Genomic DNA, 19,387 nt, shown 5'->3' with positions numbered 1-19,387 from the left:
AAGCACAGGGTCACCCACACAGGACATACCTCTATAAATCTATAACATGGTATAAACAGATTTTTTACTGCTTAAACACATTTATTTAAAACATTAATTATATCCATTTTAAACAAAGACACTAAAGCGTCTGTGTGCTGAGACCTCGTGGAGCACAAACAGCTTTCATGATTAAGCTGATTTATGAAAGCTCTCTGCGCCTGCAGCCATCATAGTGCAGAGAAACTACTCTGTTTGTTTGGGTTACAATGGAAATGTATTATTATTATTACAAAAGGAAAATACATTTCCCATGAGGCCTTTTGCATTCACACATTCATGTGGGGCTGGCTCAGTGTCAGCAACGAGGTTTGATCCGTTTGGCCTGGCAGCAGGTTTTAGGGATGCACAAAGGGTCTCCCTGCACCAAATACAGGTTGGTTACATAATTACCACATTAATAAAGTATTCTGATTCTGAAGAAATAACACAAATAAATTATTTTCTGTTAGAAATAAAGCTAACTAACGTTAGGAAACTCAAGCAGTTTCTTTCATGTGGACTTTGTTATGAGCTGCCTCTTTCTTCTTTTTTGAAACAAACTTCACACTTCAGTCCTACAGTCTTACCGCTCAGCATCCGCTACAGCAGGAGCACAAAATATTTCAAAAGGCAAATTACAGCAAGTCGTAAAATAAATGAGGGAAAAACATTATGTGAATGTATGAAAAACAGGGAAACAGAAGTCACGGAGAAAAAAGAAACCGATATTCAAAAACATAAAGATGAGACCATAAAAGAAGTCACAGACAGCTCCAAAGATCATGATGCAAATCAACAATTACAGACTGTAAAGTAGTCAGAGTCACATCTCATTGAATATACAATTAATTTTCAGTTTGCCTATTATCCATCTATTTTTGACACCTTCTGGGTCTGAGACGTGGAGTGGGCAGGAGTCCAAGCAGAGATCTACAGACCTTCCTTTCCCTGAGTAGCTCCTCTAGCTCTTCAAGAAGAACAGAAAGACATTTCTAAGCTAGCCAAAGGCTTCAAGCCTCGTCCTAGTCAGTTCTGCAGAAGCTCCTAAGTCGGTGCCTTTCAATGTGGAGGGATGGCTCAAATTTGAATCCCTCTTTAAACACTGAGATCTTTCCCTTATAATATCGCTGGAGACAAATCCATCTGTCAGTCTCCTGCTCCACTCTGACCTCACTCGTGACCAACACCCCAAGAGAAGCTCCACCTCCTCTTAGGGTAGCATCTTAATCTTTCATCGTTTTCCAACTGAAAGCCGTCAACTCAAATTCAAGTTTCAAGTTTTATTTGTCATATGCAAGTTAGCACAGGGTCAACATTGCAATGAAATGTGTTTGACGAGCAGCAGTCACTCAGCAGCATGGTACAGTACAGAAAATATAATAAAATATAATAAAATAAAATAAAATAATAGAAAAATAGTAAGGAGCAAAATATTAGAGAGACATGGTAAAAGAGAAAAAATGACTAAATATATATGTATCTATAAATATAAATATATGTCCACTAGTGATTAAATAAGAAAATCTTGAAAAGAAATATGACGGGAGGGCAGATGGGATATTGCACAGGAATGAGCAGCAGAAAATTACAGTATTGCACTTTAAATATAAATATCAATGACAATAAAGTGAAGTGACCAGTGCAGATTAAACAGAGTACTTGTGAAGCTGCAGGGTAGCTTCTGAGTGCTGTGTTGTGTGTGTTTAAGTGTTGTGGTTGAGGTGTCGTACGGCTTGGTGGTAAAAACTGTTTTTAAGTCTTGTAGTCCGAGCAGACAGACTCCTGTAACGTCTGCCAGATGGTAACAAGGAGAACAGCTGATGTGCTGGGTGGCTGTGGTCCTTGATGATGCTGTGAGCTTTACGGAGGCATCGCTGGAGGTAAATGTCCTGAATGGCAGGAAGCCTCGTGCCAGTGATGTGCTCTGCTGCCTTCACCACCCTCTGTAGTGCTTTACGGCTGCTGGCAGAGCAGCTTCCGTACCAAACTGTGATGCAGCTCGTCAGCAAGCTCTCAATTGCACACCTGTAAAAATTTGAGGTGATGTTGGCGTTCATGCTAAACTTCCTCAGCCTCCTCAGGAAGTAAAGCCGCTGGCGAGCTTTCCTGATAGCAGTGTCTGTGTGAAGGGTCCAGGAGAAGTCCTCTGTGATGTTGACTCCAAGGAACTTAAAGCTGCTGACCCTTTCGACCTTGACACCGTTGATGTGGATGGGCTGGTGTTCTCTGACTGGTCGTTTCCGGTAGTCCACTATCATCTCTCTAGTTTTGCTGATGTTGAGAGTCAGGTTATTTTCCAGGCACCACTCGTACAGCGCCATCACCTCCTCTCTATAGGCCGTCTCATCATTGCCTGTGATGAGGCCTATGATGGTTGTGTCATCAGCAAACTTGATGATGGTGTTGGACTCGTGTTTAGCAACACAGTCGTGTGTGAACAGGGAATATAGGAGGGGGCTAAGCACACAACGCTGTGGTGTACCTGTGTTTAAGATGAGTGGTGAGGAGGTGTCTTTACCAACTCTCACCACCTGGGGCCTGTTTGTGAGGAAGTTTAGAATCCATCTGCAGATTGGTGTTCCCAGCCCAAGGTCGACGAGCTTCGTGGCAAGTTTTGAGGGGATGATGGTGTTAAATGCAGAGCTGTAGTCGATGAAGAGCATCCTTGCATATGTATTCCCTTTCTCCAGGTGAGTGAGGGTGGTGTGCGTTGGCATTGGCGTTGTGCAACTCAGACTTTTCATCCCAGCTGCTTCAAACTCGGCTACAAACCGCAAGCTGGAGGTGATTTGCTTCATGAAGCCAACACAACCACATCATCTACAACAAGCAGAGATGAGATCCTGACATCACCACACCTATGGGCTCAAATTGTGGTCATAAATATTTTGTACTTGTAAATCAGGATTTGTGTGTGTAAAAAGAATTTGTGTGTGGCCAAAAAATCTGTGAGAAAGTCTGCACTCAAGTTTCAAGTTACAAGTAAGAAATTTGACCCTATTTTCTTCCTTTCATCTGATTGGCCAATGTCATGTCAATCACAAATTTAACTATCCAATCAGAGAACAGATGGGTTTGGCTGTCGGAGGGGTGCTTTATGGAGCTTCAGGTCCTTGAAGGGAATAAATGCCCTTTTAGATGCCAGCCCAGCGTTTTCCTTCATCACCACGAAGGAAAACAGTCTGTGGTCGTCTGAGTTTCGTGATTTTTGTGTCACAGGTTTACATGCTTAATACAGGGACCTGAACCTTTTCAATAGCGCTGCGAACCTCCTGGGGGGTGGGCAGTGTTGTGGAAATGACACAGTCTTCACTAGTGGGGATAGTTACAAAGCTTTCCTTCGTTATGAATTAGCATACATGCTTTTATTGAACATTTGAAGAACCAGCAAAAAAAACAGAAACTCTTGTAGAGGACATAAAGTCAGAGATAGAAAAGACAAGGAGCAGGTGCATCTAGTGCAGGTAGAGCTGCTGCAAAAACCCACAGAGCTCAGCAGCCAGTGCAACAAATTCTGTATCCTTGGCTTTTAGTTAGCAGTTAGCATTAGCAGCACATGCTGCGTCTGATGTGAAAGGACCTTTATGCTGCGCACTGTGACTCATAGCAATGGTCCCGGGTCAGCCCTGACTTTGTGTTAAACTAATCCTAAAGTAATAATGGTATTTCTAACCACTGATAAAGCACAACTTTATCCTTTCAACAGCTGCTGAAAGTTAGGGGACCTAGCTGCTATCGGATATTTACATAGAGATCCTCCAGCTTCAAACTGTATTACCCTTCAATGACCTGCAGTTCAAAAAGGCACCCCTCCGACAGCCAAACCCATCTGTTCTCTGATTGGATAGTTACATTTGTGATTGACATGACATTGGACAATCAGATGAAAAGAAGAAAAATAGGGTCAATTGACTACGTGCACGTTAGCATATGCTACTTCCGGTGCAGAAACTCCTGTGGGGAGCTTTGTTTCCGGTGTCCTATTCGCGCCTGGTTTACGGTCCAAAACAAGTTAAGCAAATGAATGAATCAAGCGGCGATTTACATTTCTATAGATGTCTCGGGCATTTACCCAATATATCTGTAAATAATGTTCATCAACTTGTTGATATTTTCCCCCCGCGCCTCAGGGCAAAAGAGAAAATGGATTCAAATGTTATATTTCTCAGCTGTCCCTCGTTTATCGCGGGTGTTATGTTCTAAAAATAACCAGTGATAGGTGAAATCAAGTAGCCAATTTTATTTTTTGACGGTGCAAAACGTTTCGTGGACATCGTGGACATACAGCACTTCAGAGTCACACTGCTAGCATCGATGCAGCGATTCTGTATTGTACAGGAGAGACGTCACGGAGGAGATCGTCTGCAGCGATCAGGACGCAGGACAATGTGATGTAAAAAAATAAGCATGCAAACTTGCACGAAAAAATCTCACAGCCAGGTGAAAGGTGAACCGCGTTATTAGCGAGGGACCGCTGTAAGTTTGAAGGTAAGTCACAACATACCCCTCGTAAATACTAATGTATAGAAACCGTTACCAGCAATCGTTCATTTTTTTGTGTGGCTTTTTTTCACGGCTCCTCCGTGAATCGCAACCTTATCGTGGTGGAGGGGTTTGTGTGTCCCAGGGATCCCAGGGGCTATGTTGTCTGGGGGCTTTTGCCCCCTGGTAGGGTCTCCCATGGCAAATTGGTCCTGGGTGAGGGACCAGACAAAGAGCGATTCAGAAGACCCCTATGAAAAAAACACAGAGGGAACAGTTTACCCTGCCCGGGATAGGGTTACCGGGGCCCCGCCCTGGAGCCAGGCCCGGGGAGGGTGCCCGAGGGCGAGCGTCTGGTGGCCGGGCCTTAGTCCATGGGGCCCGGCCGGGCACAGCCCGAAGAGGAGACATGGGCCCATCCTCCCGCAGGCCCACCACCCGCAGGAGGCGCCATAGGGGTCGGGTGCATTGTGTGCCGGGTGGCGGCCAGGAGCGGAGGCCCTGGCGGACTGACCCCCGGCTGCCAAGACTGGCAATAGGGACATGGAATGTCACCTCTCTGGTGGGGAAGGAGCCTGAGTTAGTGCGTGAGGTTGAGAGGTACCGGCTAGATATAGTCGGGCTCACCTCTACGCACGGCTTGGGCTCTGGAACCAGTCTCCTGGAGAGGGGCTGGACTCTGTCTCAGTCTGGAGTTGCCCCTGGTGAGAGGCGGCGGGCTGGGGTGGGTATTCTAATATCCCCTCGGCTTGCTGCCGGTACGTTGGGGTTTTTCCCGGTGGACGAGAGGGTTTGTTCCCTGCGCCTTAGGGTCGGGGAACGGGTCCTGACTGTCATCTGCGCTTATGCGCCGAGTGGCAGTTCGGAGTACCCAGCCTTCTTAGAGTCCCTGGGGGGGGTGCTGGAAGGTGCTCCACCTGGAGACTCTGTTGTCCTGCTGGGAGACTTCAATGCTCACGTGGGTAACGACAGCGAGACCTGGAGGGGCGTGATTGGGAGGAACGGCCTCCCTGATCTGAACCCGAGCGGTGCTTTGTTATTGGACTTCTGTGCTAATCACAGTTTGGCCATAACGAACACCTTGTTCGAACATAAGAGTGTCCATAAGTGCACGTGGCACCAGGACGCTCTAGGCCGTAGGTCGATGATCGATTTTGTAATCGTATCACCAGACCTGTGACCATATGTTCTGGACACTCGGGTAAAGAGAGGGGCTGAGCTGTCAACTGATCACCACCTGGTGGTGAGTTGGATCAGGTGGCGGGGGAGGACGCTGGACAGACCTGGTGCACCTAAACGCGTAGTGAGGGTGTGCTGGGAACGACTAGCAGAGGCCCCAGTCCGCGAGATCTTCAACGCACACCTCCGGCAGAGCTTCAACAGCATTCCGAGGGAGGCGGGGGACATTGAGTCCGAATGGACCATGTTCAGCGCCTCCATTGCCGAAGCTGCTGCATTGAGCTGCGGCCGCAAGGTGGTTGGTGCCTGCCGTGGTGGTAATCCCCGAACCAAATGGTGGACACCAGAGGTGAAGGGAGCCACCAGGCTGAAGAAGGAGTCCTATCGGGCTTGGTTAGCCTGTGGGACTCCGGAGGCAGCCGACAGGTATCGACAGGCCAAGCGGAATGCGGCTCGGGCAGTGGCTGAAGCAAAAACTCGGGTGTGGGAGGAGTTCGGAGAGGCCATGGAAAAAGACTTTCGGACTGCCTCGAAGAGGTTCTGGCAAACCGTCAGGCGTCTCAGGAGGGGAAAGCGGTGCTCTACCTGCACTGTGTATAGTGCTGGCGGAGCGCTGCTGACGTCGACTGAGAAAATTGTCAGGCGGTGGAAGGAATACTTCGAGGACCTCCTTAATCCCACTGACGCGTCTTCCAAGGAGGAAGCAGAGTCTGGGGATGAGGGGAATGACCCGCCAATTTCTGGGGGCGAGGTCACTGAGGCAGTTAAACAACTCCTTGGTGGCAGAGCCCCTGGTGTTGATGAGGTCCGCCCCGAGTTCCTGAAGGCTCTGGACGTTGTAGGGCTGTCCTGGCTGACACGCCTCTGCAATGTTGCGTGGAGATCAGGGGCAGTACCCGTGGATTGGCAGACCGGGGTGGTGGTCCCCATCTTTAAGAAGGGGGACCGGAGGGTGTGTTCCAACTACAGGGGGATCACACTCCTCAGCCTCCCCGGGAAAGTCTATGCCAGGGTGCTGGAAAGGAGAGTTCGTCCGCTAGTCGAACCTCTGATGCAGGAGGAACAATGCGGTTTTCGTCCTGGTCGCGGAACACTGGACCAGCTCTTCATCCTCTCGAGGATACTTGAGGGTGCATGGGAGTTTGCCCAACCAGTCTACATGTGTTTTGTGGACTTGGAGAAGGCATTCGACCGTGTCCCTCGGGGTGTCCTGTGGGAGGTGTTGCGGGAGTATGGGGTGTCTGGCCCATTGCTACGGGCCATTCGATCCCTATACAACCGTTGCAAGAGCTTGGTTCGCATTGCCGGCAATAAGTCGGACTCGTTCCTGGTGGGTGATGGGCTCCGCCAGGGCTGCCCTTTGTCACCGGTTCTGTTCATAATTTTTATGGACAGGATTTCTAGGCGCAGCCAAGTGGCGGAGGGCTTTCGCTTTGGTGGCCTCAGGATCTCATCTCTGATTTTTGCGGATGATGTGGTTCTGTTGGCTTCATCGGGTGAGGGCCTCCAGCTCGCACTGGAGCGGTTCGCAGCCGAGTGTGAAGCAGCGGGAATGAGGATCAGCACCTCCAAATCTGAGGCCATGGTTCTCAGCCGGAAAAGGGTGGAGTGCCCACTCCGGGTCGGGGATGAGGTCCTGCCCCAAGTGGAGGAGTTCAAGTATCTCGGGGTCTTGTTCGCGAGTGATGGGAGAAGGGAGCCGGAGATCGACAGACGGATTGGGGCTGCAGCTGCAGTAATGCAGACGCTGCACCGGTCCGTCGTGGTGAAGAGGGAGCTGAGTGTAAAAGCGAAGCTCTCAATTTACCGGTCGATCTACGTCCCTACCCTCACCTATGGCCACGAGCTGTGGGTAGTGACCGAAAGGACGAGATCGCGGATACAAGCGGCGGAAATGAGCTTCCTCCGAAGGGTGGCTGGCATCTCCCTTAGAGATAGGGTGAGAAGTTCGGCCATCCGGGAGGGGCTCAGAGTAGAGCCGCTGCTTCTCCACATCGAAAGGAGCCAGCTGAGGTGGTTTGGGCATCTGGTAAGGATGCCCCCTGGGCGCCTCCTGGGTGAGGTGTTCCAGGCATGTCCCACCGGGAGGAGGCCCCGGGGCAGACCCAGGACACGCTGGAGAGATTATATCTCTCGGCTGGCCTGGGAACGCCTTGGTGTTCCCCCGGATGAGCTGGAGGAGGTGGCTGGGGAGAGGGAGGTCTGGGCCTCTTTGCTTAGGCTGCTGCCCCCGCGACCCGGCCCCGGATAAAGCGGATGAAGATGGATGGATGGATGGATGGATTTTTTTCACGGTTTGTTAACATGCTGTGTAGGTGTGTACTTGACTAGCTGATATCGACATAATGGGGGAAACACCTGGTTTGACTATTGTTCACCTGTAGTGTGAATGCTGAACATTTGCCTGTTTAAATCATGAGACCAGTCACTATACAGAGATGTGCTTCTGAGTGTGGACGATGTGTCTGCTGCAGTTCTGCTTGTGTTGAGTGATGGAAACAACTGATCGATCTAAACTCTTTAAACGTCAAAATTGATCATTAGATTTTTATGACACAACAGTGGTGAGTGTTCCCACCTTCTCTTTGTAACTTAACGCCATCTTTCCGTTTTCGAGTTTTGGACATGATTTTGGAGAATATCTTTGCAGTAGTGATTGACCGCAAAGTAAAGCTACCGGAAATGCACAACCCCACATCCGGTCTCAAACCAGGAAGTTAGCATTTTCTCGTGCACAGGGTCAATAGGGTCGAGTTTCACACGTATTTTTTTGGCTAAGTCCACACACAAATCTTTTTTACACATACAAAACCTGATTTACAAGTACAAAATATTTTTTTATTTTATTTTTTTTCCTTCAAAAGTCTTTTTATTAGACAAAGGTTCCAATACAATGTATACAATAACACAAAATGCTTCAGAATATTCCAAAATTTCAATCTTGTTCCCACCCTAACAAGAGGGGGGGGGGGGGGGGGGGGGGTTCCTTGGACTACTCAGTAACAGTAGTTGTGGGCCTTTCAAAGAAGTCCAGACCCACGAACTGTATATCTAATTTTTTCTAAGTCCATACAAGACATCATATCTTTTAGCCATTGTGTGTGTGAGGGGGGAGAAGAGTTTTTCCACTTCAGCAGTATAGCTCGCCTGGCCAGCAATAATGAAAAGTTTAATGTTCTGAGTCTGGAGTTGGACAGATTCAGATTCTGGACCGCACCAAACATAGCACAGAGTGGCTCTGGTTCAATTTGATGCTGCAAGACTTCAGAGATGGTATGGAAAACAGATTTCCAAAAGGTGGACGAAGAAGGGCAGGACCAGTACATATGAAACAATGTACCAGGAGCACCCCCACACCTTACACAGGCTGGGTCCACCCCTGGGTATATGTGTGCCAGTCTATCCCTGGACCAATGCCCCCGATGAACTATCTTAAATTGGATGAGTGTATGTCAAGCGCACATTGATATATTGTGAACCTGGCCAAGGATAGAGTCCCACAGTTCATCCGTAATACGAAAGGTAAGGTCCCTTTCCCATTTAGATTTGATAGCAGCTACTGAAGAGCCTTGTGAATTGGAAATTGAGCCGTACAAGGCTGATATTATGCCCCTTGAGGTTGGGTTGACCATTAAAAAATCATCTACTGGATTGTGTGAAGGCATTTGGGGGAATTCTGCTGTCTCAGTCTGCACGTAGTGTCTGGCCTGTAAGAACCGAAAAAACTGAGCTGCAGCTATGCCAAATTTGGTGGATATTTGAGAGAAACTTACAAATTGTCCATCTTCATATAAGTCTGCAAAGGATTTTAGGCCCTTTCTATGCCAGATATGAAAAGCATTATCTGCTATTGAGGGAAGAAATAGGTGGTTTGCTGCAACTGGGCTTTGAAGTGAGAAAGCCCGGAGACCCAGACTCTTCCTAAACTGAGACCAGATTCTAAGAGACTGCTGGACAACTCTATTGTTACTGGGTAGAGGCAATGCCAAAGGGAGTGATGAAGCTAAAGTCGCAGGTAGAGAAATTTTCCCACTTGAATATGACTCCATGGCAACCCAAACTGGTGGTGATGGTTCGAGATGGTAGTGTCTCCAATATAACAAACACCTGATATTGGTGGCCCAATAATAGTATTGGAAATTAGGGAGGCCTAAACCTCCAACCGGCTTGGGCCTTTGAAGAATAGATTTCTTCAATTTGGGAGGTTTACCATTCCAAATAAATGAAGTGATTAGTGAGTCTAGAGATTTAAAAAATGATTTTGGAATCAGGATAGGGAGGCATTGAAAAACATGTAAGAATATAAGTACAAAATATTTATGACCACAATTTGAGCCCATACACACCCTGCCCTGCAGATTCTGGCCAATAAAAAGTTATGAACTATAATCTGCACTTTAAAAACTGCAAACTTGAAAAGCTCTTAGCTCTTTTCTTTAGACAGACCTTGAAATGTGCAGTATTTGTTTTGCAGGCTGACAGACACCAGATCGATGCAGATATATATTTCTGAAGGACGTGCACAGAGTCATCAAGAGGAAAAGCATTTTTGATTCCCTCCCAAAGATAAAAACAAGTTTGTTTATATATATTGAAAATAATCTGTATTGATACCTCTGTAAATTAACAGTGTTGGAGCTATTTGTTCTTATTTTTTACTTTATGTAGTGGCAATTCCTTTTGTTTGACAAACCAAACATCCCACAATTAAAAGTCCACAAGCCACTGCTGCACTGAGATACTATTTCGTACGCAGGAGAAAGAAGTCCACTGTCCAGACTTGAGTTGGACAGTGGACCAGTTTGGCAAGTAATAACAAAATCCATTTTTTTGTTACTTCCTGCTGCTTCTCCTGCTCTGGTAAAAAACCATAGGCCCACCCCAGTGCATGCTGGTCCTTTTGGGACTTTAAAGTAATTGTGATTGTATGCACAATTAGGGGCCGGAGTGTTGGAGCTATTTGTTCTTATTTTTTATTATTTTGAAATTAGTTAAAGTTTGTTGTTAGTTTACTTATATCTTGGGATTTATTTACAAGTTTATTTGTTGGTTAATATTTTGTTTCAATGTTTGTTTGATGTTACTTTGTTAAATTAGTCAGGAAGAGCTGTAGGGCCATTTTTGTTTCTATAAATAAATAGACTGGTATAGGACCAGCATGCACTGGGGTGGGCTTATGGTTTTTTACCAGAGCAGGAGAAGCAGCAGGAAGTAACAAAAAAATGGATCTTGTTATTGCCAAACTGGATAAATAAACCATAAAAACGCAACTTTCAAGTTTGGACAGTGGACTTCTTTTGCCTGCATACGAAATATTATCTCAGTGCAGCAGTGGCTTGTGGACTTTTAATTGTGGGATGTTTGGTTTGTCAAACAAAAGGAATTGCCACTACAAACAGTAATAATGAATACTGCAAAAAGTCAAGACTTCTTGTGGTGAATTCATTGGAGTTGGAATGACTTCATTACATTACACATGTGTGCGTGTGATGCACGTCTCTTGTGCTTCCTTGCTGAGCTGTGACAAAATGAGAACCTGAAAAATAACCTGCTTCACTTACGTAACAGCAAAACTCTCAAATTATTTTTAGCCTCGAGCTGAATTTTGGATTTTTTTAAAATATAAAACTGTGTTTCCTTAAATGTAATAGCGAGTATTAAAACACTGCTTTAGTGCTATAAATGGGAGTAATTACATCAATTTGGATTTCAAACTGAGTTATCAGCAGTCACTGAAAAGTCTTTCATTAAAATATGAATTGCCTTTATTTTATCTCCGTACTATAACTCTGCACGCTCCCCCTGCTGCAGCCACAGAAAGAGTCTGGAGCATTTTAAAAACAGACGGGGCGATATGAGCCGAGCTCGCCGCCATTACCAGGAACACACACTGACAGGAAGTACAGAAGCTAGAAATACATAAATATTTCCTCTCTCCTCTCAACTTGTGCGTCTCTCAGCTTCTCTTCATCTCAGGCTTGAGCTGCACTCGTCTCCAGTTACGCCTCTGATGTAGCACATCTTCCATTTGTGAATCCTCCAAATTAGATTTCTCCCCTTTTAACCAGCCATCAACCTGACAGTGTGAGTGGTAAAGTCACCGTCTAATATCTGGATGTGATGTCAGGGAAACGCTGCGTTCTTTCATCAGTGCACACGATTTATAATGGAGATGCCAGTTTTCCTCTTTTTACATGAACAAATCTTCAGACTGGGTTTGGTTGGCATTACTCGTTTTTAATTGTCTCATCTTTTTGTTCTTGCTGGTGAGGATAACAACATTAAATGCTCTCAATGCTGTTCTGACTTACACAGTTGTTGTTTGGTTTGTTGCAAACCAAAATTGTCAGTGACTACACTCCGTATGTCCCTGACCCTAACCCATGTCTTTATGGATAGTGATGTGCGGCTCGATACTGAAATATCGATTCCTCCGATCATTTATGTTCTAGAATCGATTCTCATATTAAAATATCGATATTTTAGTAATTATGGGTAAATTTGTAGTTTATCATTAACAGGAACACAGTGGAAAGAAACTATATCATTCAGATTGTCTACGTTGGAAGGAACTACTTTCTTTTCTACCTTCCATAGTCATGTGCGAAATACGGCTGTATAAATGTGTCGCAGCCCCTTGGCGTGCGCACTCACAACAACGGCTGAGCGTGAACAGAGTCATGTGTGGACGTATTTTACCTCCACAAACAGCCGAGACGCGGTTTGCGATACACCTGGCAAGAAAGTGAGGTGTTGTGGCAACACCACTAACCTGGTCAAACACCTCAGAGTAAATCATATCACAGAATCAACACGTTCTCACTCCCAAAGCGTAACATTTTACGCTAGGTGACAAATCGTCAACATATTACGTTTTCGGCTACCCACCACGTTCCTAAATGACGACCTCGGAAAAATGAGGAAATATGAGAACCGTATGGACTCAATCTACACATGTTCGCTCTTTTTCTTCAGATCGCTTAGAAACACGCTATTTAACATCATTAAAGTCCTGGTTAAGCTCAGGAAAAAGGTTATGGTTCGGGCTAGGGATAAGGTTAGGTTTAGGGCTGGAATACAGGGCTGGAACGTCTATTACCGCGGGAGCGTCATTGCACTGGATTTCGGCCATAACCCGCCGCGTCCCATAAGAACGCCGAAGGTCTCCTTTCCCGTTCCTCAGGAACGCCGCGGGACGTGACAAAACGTTGGCATGTTACGCCTCGGGAGTGAGAACGGGCTGAACAGAATACAACGAGCGTATGTTGAGGCGAACTGAAGAGGAGGAGAGGGACAGGTGCTGCCAGGGCCAGACAGACGTCTCTCACAGAGTCCTTTAGTGCTGCAGGCAACGTGTTGAAATAGCACAACTTCAGTTTTTTTAAATTTCTATATGATGAATTCTGCATTATTAAGTGATAAGAACAAGTAATCTGATGTCCTGTAATTATGATGACGCTATCATTTGAGATACAATAAAAGATACAATAAATAAAATACGTTTTTGTACAAAGTATCGGTATCCGATCAGTATCGTCGATACCACCCTGAATATTACTTGGTATCGGATTGGAAAGGAAATCAGTGGTATCGCACATCAATATTTATGGACCTTGCTTTGTGCGCTGGTGGAAGGGGGGCATCCCCAAACTGTTCCCTCAAAGTTGGGAGGGTGAAATTGTCCAAGATGTCCTGGTAAAACTGGGTAAAAAAACAAAAACCCCACACCATAATCAAGACAAGCACCTGGTAACCACCAAACCCAGACTCGTCTATCAATCCAAACAGAGAAGGCTGATTGGCCGCTCCGGAGAGCTCGTCTCCACTCCTCTAGAGTTTTCACAGCACTGCATCTTTGCATTGCACTTGGTGATGTGAGGCTCGACTGCAGCTGCTCAGCCATGGAAGCCATGAGCGTCTCTACACGCAGTTCTTTAGCTCAAAGTGTTCCCAGTTGCTCCCACGTCACGGAGCTCCTGACGGCTCGCAGGTCATTCTTTCACAAGTGTTTTTAAAAGCAGTCTGCACGCCTAGGTGCTTGATTTTACAGACCTGTGGTCGTGGACGTGATTGGAACACCTGCATTCAGTGATTTGAAAGGCATAGAGTGTATTTCTGTCTAAGGTCACCAGAAGCTGCACACACTGTAGTGACTGCCAAACCTCATATTTCATTGATTTTGCAATAAAATAATAGAAGTCTACTTTGTTACATGCCTGTTGCTCTGACTGCTCCCTCTTCATTGGTCCTTCCTTCTTCTCCTTGCATTTGTGGTGGGCGGGACTAAGACACAAGGAAAGCAATGGAGGATGTGCAGGCAGCAATAAAAGGAGAACGAAGGCGTCATCTGACCAAACAGGCGGTGGAGAGCATGCTGTCAGCGTGAGAGAAGACATGTGGCAGTCGTTCAGTTTCTCCAAAGGCCTGCCACTTGGTTTTTTTAGGGATCAAGTATGTCAAGAATTCAAATTTAAGAACCTGCTTTATTTATTTTTATTTAAAGTCAGATGACCCCAAATCATTTCCTCCTCCCTTCATATCACCCGCCTCACGTGTATTATAATTTAGCCTGTAGGCAGTTGCCAGAAACTGATCCTGTTTCAAATGGAGCTTTTTGAGTTTTATGGCAGATTTAAAACACTGCAAACAACAGTGATCACTTAAATGTACACAGTGTACATGCGTGCAAGGGCTCAAGCCGAACTGGCTACACAAAAAGAAACTTTTGTACGTTTCTCTGCCTTAACACACATTCACAATTTCAGTGTGACGTTTACGTTTCATTCATGTAATCTTGCATAACGTCTTGCACAATGCAAAATATACAGGGGGCTGTTCGGTGAGCCGCTGTGACTGTAATGAGATGCTGCTGGGATGCTTTATCTCAGCAGCTGAAACGCGACTGTGCAGCTATTTTTAGCCCTTTAGGAAAAGCTTTGTAGTGTTCAGAAAGTTTGTGTGTGCGTGTGCATGTGTGTGCGCGCGCATATGCGTGCGCACGTGTGTGTCTGTGTGTGCATGTGTGTGTGTATGTGTGTGTCTGTGCGTCTGTGCATGTGTGTGCGCGCACCTGTGTGTGTCTGTGTGCATGTGTCTGTGTGTGTGTGCACATGTGTGTGCACATGTGTATGCATGTGTGTGTGTGCGCACGCGTGCGTACATGTGCGCGTGTGCGTGCATGTGTGTGCACCTGTGTGTGCATGTGTGTGTGTGAGTTGGGGGCTTTTGTGTAGTTATTTCTTTAATGCTAATAACCTTTGTTACTCTTCCTCCTCTCCTGCCATCCTCGTCCTCCTCGCCGCTCTTCTGTATCTTTATCAATCAGCACGATGATGTTTTGTTTGTTTCTCCTGCGGGTTGTGCACATTATTTCGCCTCTTATCTCCACCACCTCTGCCTGTGCTCGCTTCGGCCTGTAACCCTCTGTCGGCACTCACTACACAATCGCTCACACCCTGCCCGCTAATTCTTCCCTCCCCCTCGCTCCCTGCTCCATACTGCTGCATTATTCAGACTGAGTGCTATTTGGAATGGCTTGTGTTGTCCCTGCGTACCTCTCCTTTCATCGTGCTCTGTGGAGCATCGCTCCAGAGGTTAACCCCTCCTTGCAAAACCACAGATTGCACCAGAAACACATGCACACAAATGCACAATTTACCAGGCCATAGATTCGCTAGACGTGACAGACGCATCTTTATAAACCTGGTGTAATCCTCATATAAGGTAGTGCTCACTATTGTCATGACAAACATACTCCTTTATTTCTTCCCTGAATGCCAGCCAGGGCTCCACAGAGATCACTTAAGAAGCAGCTGCAGGCAGATGCACAGCCAAACTACAACAGAACTCGATGTCTTTTATTTATAACCAGCAGCAGCAGAGCTGAAGCACTTCAACTGCAGGCGCCACAGACTCACAACACAGAGCAGGGACGAGGCTTTGCACTGGTAGAAAAAAGGGAAAAGAGGACAAACAGCCCTGCATATTTAATCATCTAAAAGAGCCAGGATGACTGAACGGAAAGCAAAGAGCAACTGAAAGTCTCTTCATCAGAAAGCTCTGCATCTTTAGCAATGTGTAAAAGCAAATGTGGCGTATGAAAGGATATACGCAGCAAGGAGTAGCGAAAAATGTGCCTGTTGGGCCAGTTTTGTACTGTTTAAGATGTCACACATCACAAGCAGGAGCAAAAACACTGAGACATAGATGGTGATGAAGTGTATATCTAATAGGTATGAAATCTCATCTGTTTATGGCGCAAATTCTAAAATAGTGGCAGCTGAAAGTGGCTCTTGAAGGGTTCTGGCAGCTGTTTCCTTTGTTCAGTTTTCACTTGTTTTAGTGAAGTAGCTTCTGTGGCACCTCCACCATCATTTGTTCTGCTTTTCCCTTTTTCATTTTATGCCCGATAGCTATGCAGATGGACTTCAGGGGGCACAGCCGAAAGATGAAAGCTATGAATGTTCGTGAGAGTAAAACAAAAGGGAGGGTTAGCGGTAGCGGCGGCAGTGATGATGATGATGATGATGACTGGGGCATCAGGGTTGAAGCTCTGCTGCATTTTTCATGTAAAATGTATTTTTATAGCTGCGCTTTGAGGATGTATACAGAGTTATTGATGTCAAACAAGACGAGGACACTGAATCAGTGATTGTTCGTATTAATTAAAGATCACGATACAGTCATTCTAGTTTTCCACTTAATGTTTTAGTAGCACTTGTTTCTTTCCTCTGATTTAATGACACAGTAGCCAAGGCGCAAACAGTCAGTTTTCCTTTTTACAAGAGTTTTCAGTGCGTCTCACTGACAGCTACACTGTAACTGTTATGGATTAAATGTTTCATTAAATGTTTCATTCCTAGTTTTAAAGCTCCCAGTCACAGTAATATAGTGGATCCATCGTTCAGTCCATCCATCCCTTTTCTTCCGCTTGTACAGCTCTATCAGAGGGCAAAAAGCCTGGACAGGTTTTCAGTCTATCACAGAGAGACAACCACGCCCACGTGGTTACACCTCTTCCAGTCACGTGCATGTTAGTATGACATCAAACAGGATCACTCCGTGGCTGTATTAACTTCAGACCAGATAAGAGTCCGCTACACCCTATCCACTCACACTAACTTGCATTAACATCTGTTTAACTTACCGGTATCAAATCGCATCTTAAATGTGATTTCATAGCAGTATTAACACCGTCACTCTCCGTCAGGGATTTAATTGGAATGTTTCCGGGTTTTTTCCCCGTCTTGTTTTTATGCTGCTCACCCTCGTCCTTGGTTTCTTTCTTTATTTCTTTCACTGCTTCGATCACCTGCTTCCACACTCATCCACAAACAACATCCTTTATTTCAACATTATATGCACAGCACGATCACGCACAGTCATGCGTGATCAACGGCAGCACATTTACATCAGTCAGACAGCGCACACAGGCCTATGGGATACACACACTTAAGCCAAACATACTCATATTAGTAAATATGCACACACATAGTCAGACTCAGGGAGCATCTCGCCACACATTTTTTCTCTCTCTCCCTCTCCTTATTTACGAACAAGTGATGTATTCTCTCCACCTGCGACACACACAGCGTACACACCTAGTTATACACAGACATCTATGGGCGCACTAAGGTTTGTTACATGGAATATAAATGGAGCTCCAGAGAAAAGAGGCTAAAAATATTTAACCAACTCAAAAAACTACAGGCAGATGTTGTCCTTTTACAAGAGACCCACAGACCTCTTAGAGGTTCGAATGAACTTAAAACACCTGAGTTTCCTAATGTGTTCTCAGCTTGTTATAATTCTAGACAAAGGGGAGTAGCAATTTTAATACATAAAAATATTAATTTCACAGTACTCGATACAGTTATAGATCCAGAGGGCAGATTCTTAATCATTAAACTATCTATACTTGATAAAAAGCTATGTATTGTAAGTGTATATGGTCCAAATGTTGATGATCCCTCATTCTTACAGGGTTTTTTCAGTGCACTCTCTGAACACTTAGATGGCACACTTGTTCTTGGAGGCGACCTCAACCTTGGACTGAATGAAGAAATGGATAGGCTCAATACAGCAGGAACTCAGCGTAATTGGCAGTCCACAAATATAATCAAACAGTATGTGAGCAACTTTGGTCTTTGCGATGCATGGCGCTCTCTTCACCCCACCAGTAAGGAATATTCTTTCTTCTCACATGTTCATCACTCCTACTCTCGTCTGGATTATTTTTTGGTCAGCAGCTCACTGCTGAGTAACATTTCAGACACTGAGATTCACCCTATAGCTGTCAGCGATCATGCTCCTGTATCTTTAACACTAATGCACAAGAATAATACTGCGCCAAGTAAAAACTGGAGATTCAATACATCACTGCTCAAAGATGAAGACTTTATTAAATATTTTAAAAAAGAGTGGACTTCATATTTAGACTTTAATGACACTCCCGGAACATCAGCATCTGTTTTATGGGAAGCAGGGAAAGCTGTGATGAGAGGTAAAATAATTTCTTTCTCATCACGTAAAAAGAAAAAAGAAAACAAAAATATTCAGGAATTAGAAAAAAACCATCAAATCACTAGAAGAAGCCTACGCGTCCCACCAAGATCAGGAAACATTGAACAAAATACGCAAAACAAAACTAGAATTAAATGAGATAATTGATAGAAAAACAAAATTCTTAGTACAAAGACTACGCTTACAAAATTATGAACATGGTAATAAATCCGGTCAATTTCTAGCAAACCAGCTAAAAATAAATAAATAAAAAACAACTATATGTGCTGTTCAAGATTCATCTGGGAACACAATATATGAACCGAAACAAATAAACAACATTTTCAGGGATTTCTATAAAACTTTATATTCACCACAAATAAACCCATCTAAAAAGGAAATTGATCAGTTTTTAGACAACATAACTCTTCCAAAATTATTAGACACTCAAGCAATGGCACTGGATTCGCCACTGACATCAGGTGAACTCCAGGAAGCTCTGATAAGTATGTCCAATAATAAGGCTCCAGGTCCAGACGGCTTTCCTGCAGAATTCTACAAAGAATTCTGGACGATTCTGGCACCAGTGTTTTACAGAACATTGTTGGAAATCAAAGAAAAGGGCAGACTTCCATCAAATATGAATTCTGCAAACATTAATCTCCTGCTAAAACCAGGCAAAGACCCTGTATATCCCTCAAGCTATCGTCCAATATCCCTTATAAATGTAGACCTTAAAATAATCTGCAAAGCTCTCTCAAAGAGACTGGAGAAAATAACCCCCCTCTTAATTCATCCTGACCAAACTGGTTTCATAAAAGGTAGGCACTCATCAACAAACACACGTAGATTACTTAATTTAATAGACTACTCATACAGTAAAAACATCGAAACTACAATATTTTCTTTAGATGCAGAAAAAGTGTTTGACAGAGTTAACTGGAAATTTCTATTTGCAACTTTACACAAATTTGGTTTGGAACCTCTTTCATTAACTGGTTACAAATATTATATAATTCCCCAACAGCTTGTGTCAGAACAAATGACCAGACATCCTCCAGCTTCTGTCTCCTGAGGGGCACCAGACAGGGATGCCCACTCTCCCCCTCACTGTTTCTAGATTCATGTATGTCCAGATTCCTTTGGAAAGATAAACCTCCACGTATCAGCTTAAAAACACTACAAAAGACCAAGAATAAAGGAG

This window comes from Neolamprologus brichardi, chromosome 7 (assembly GCF_056152115.1).
Source record: "Neolamprologus brichardi isolate AB-2024 chromosome 7, ASM5615211v1, whole genome shotgun sequence".
In the NCBI taxonomy this organism is placed as follows: domain Eukaryota; kingdom Metazoa; phylum Chordata; class Actinopteri; order Cichliformes; family Cichlidae; genus Neolamprologus; species Neolamprologus brichardi.
Note: the sequence above shows the minus strand (reverse complement) of the source record.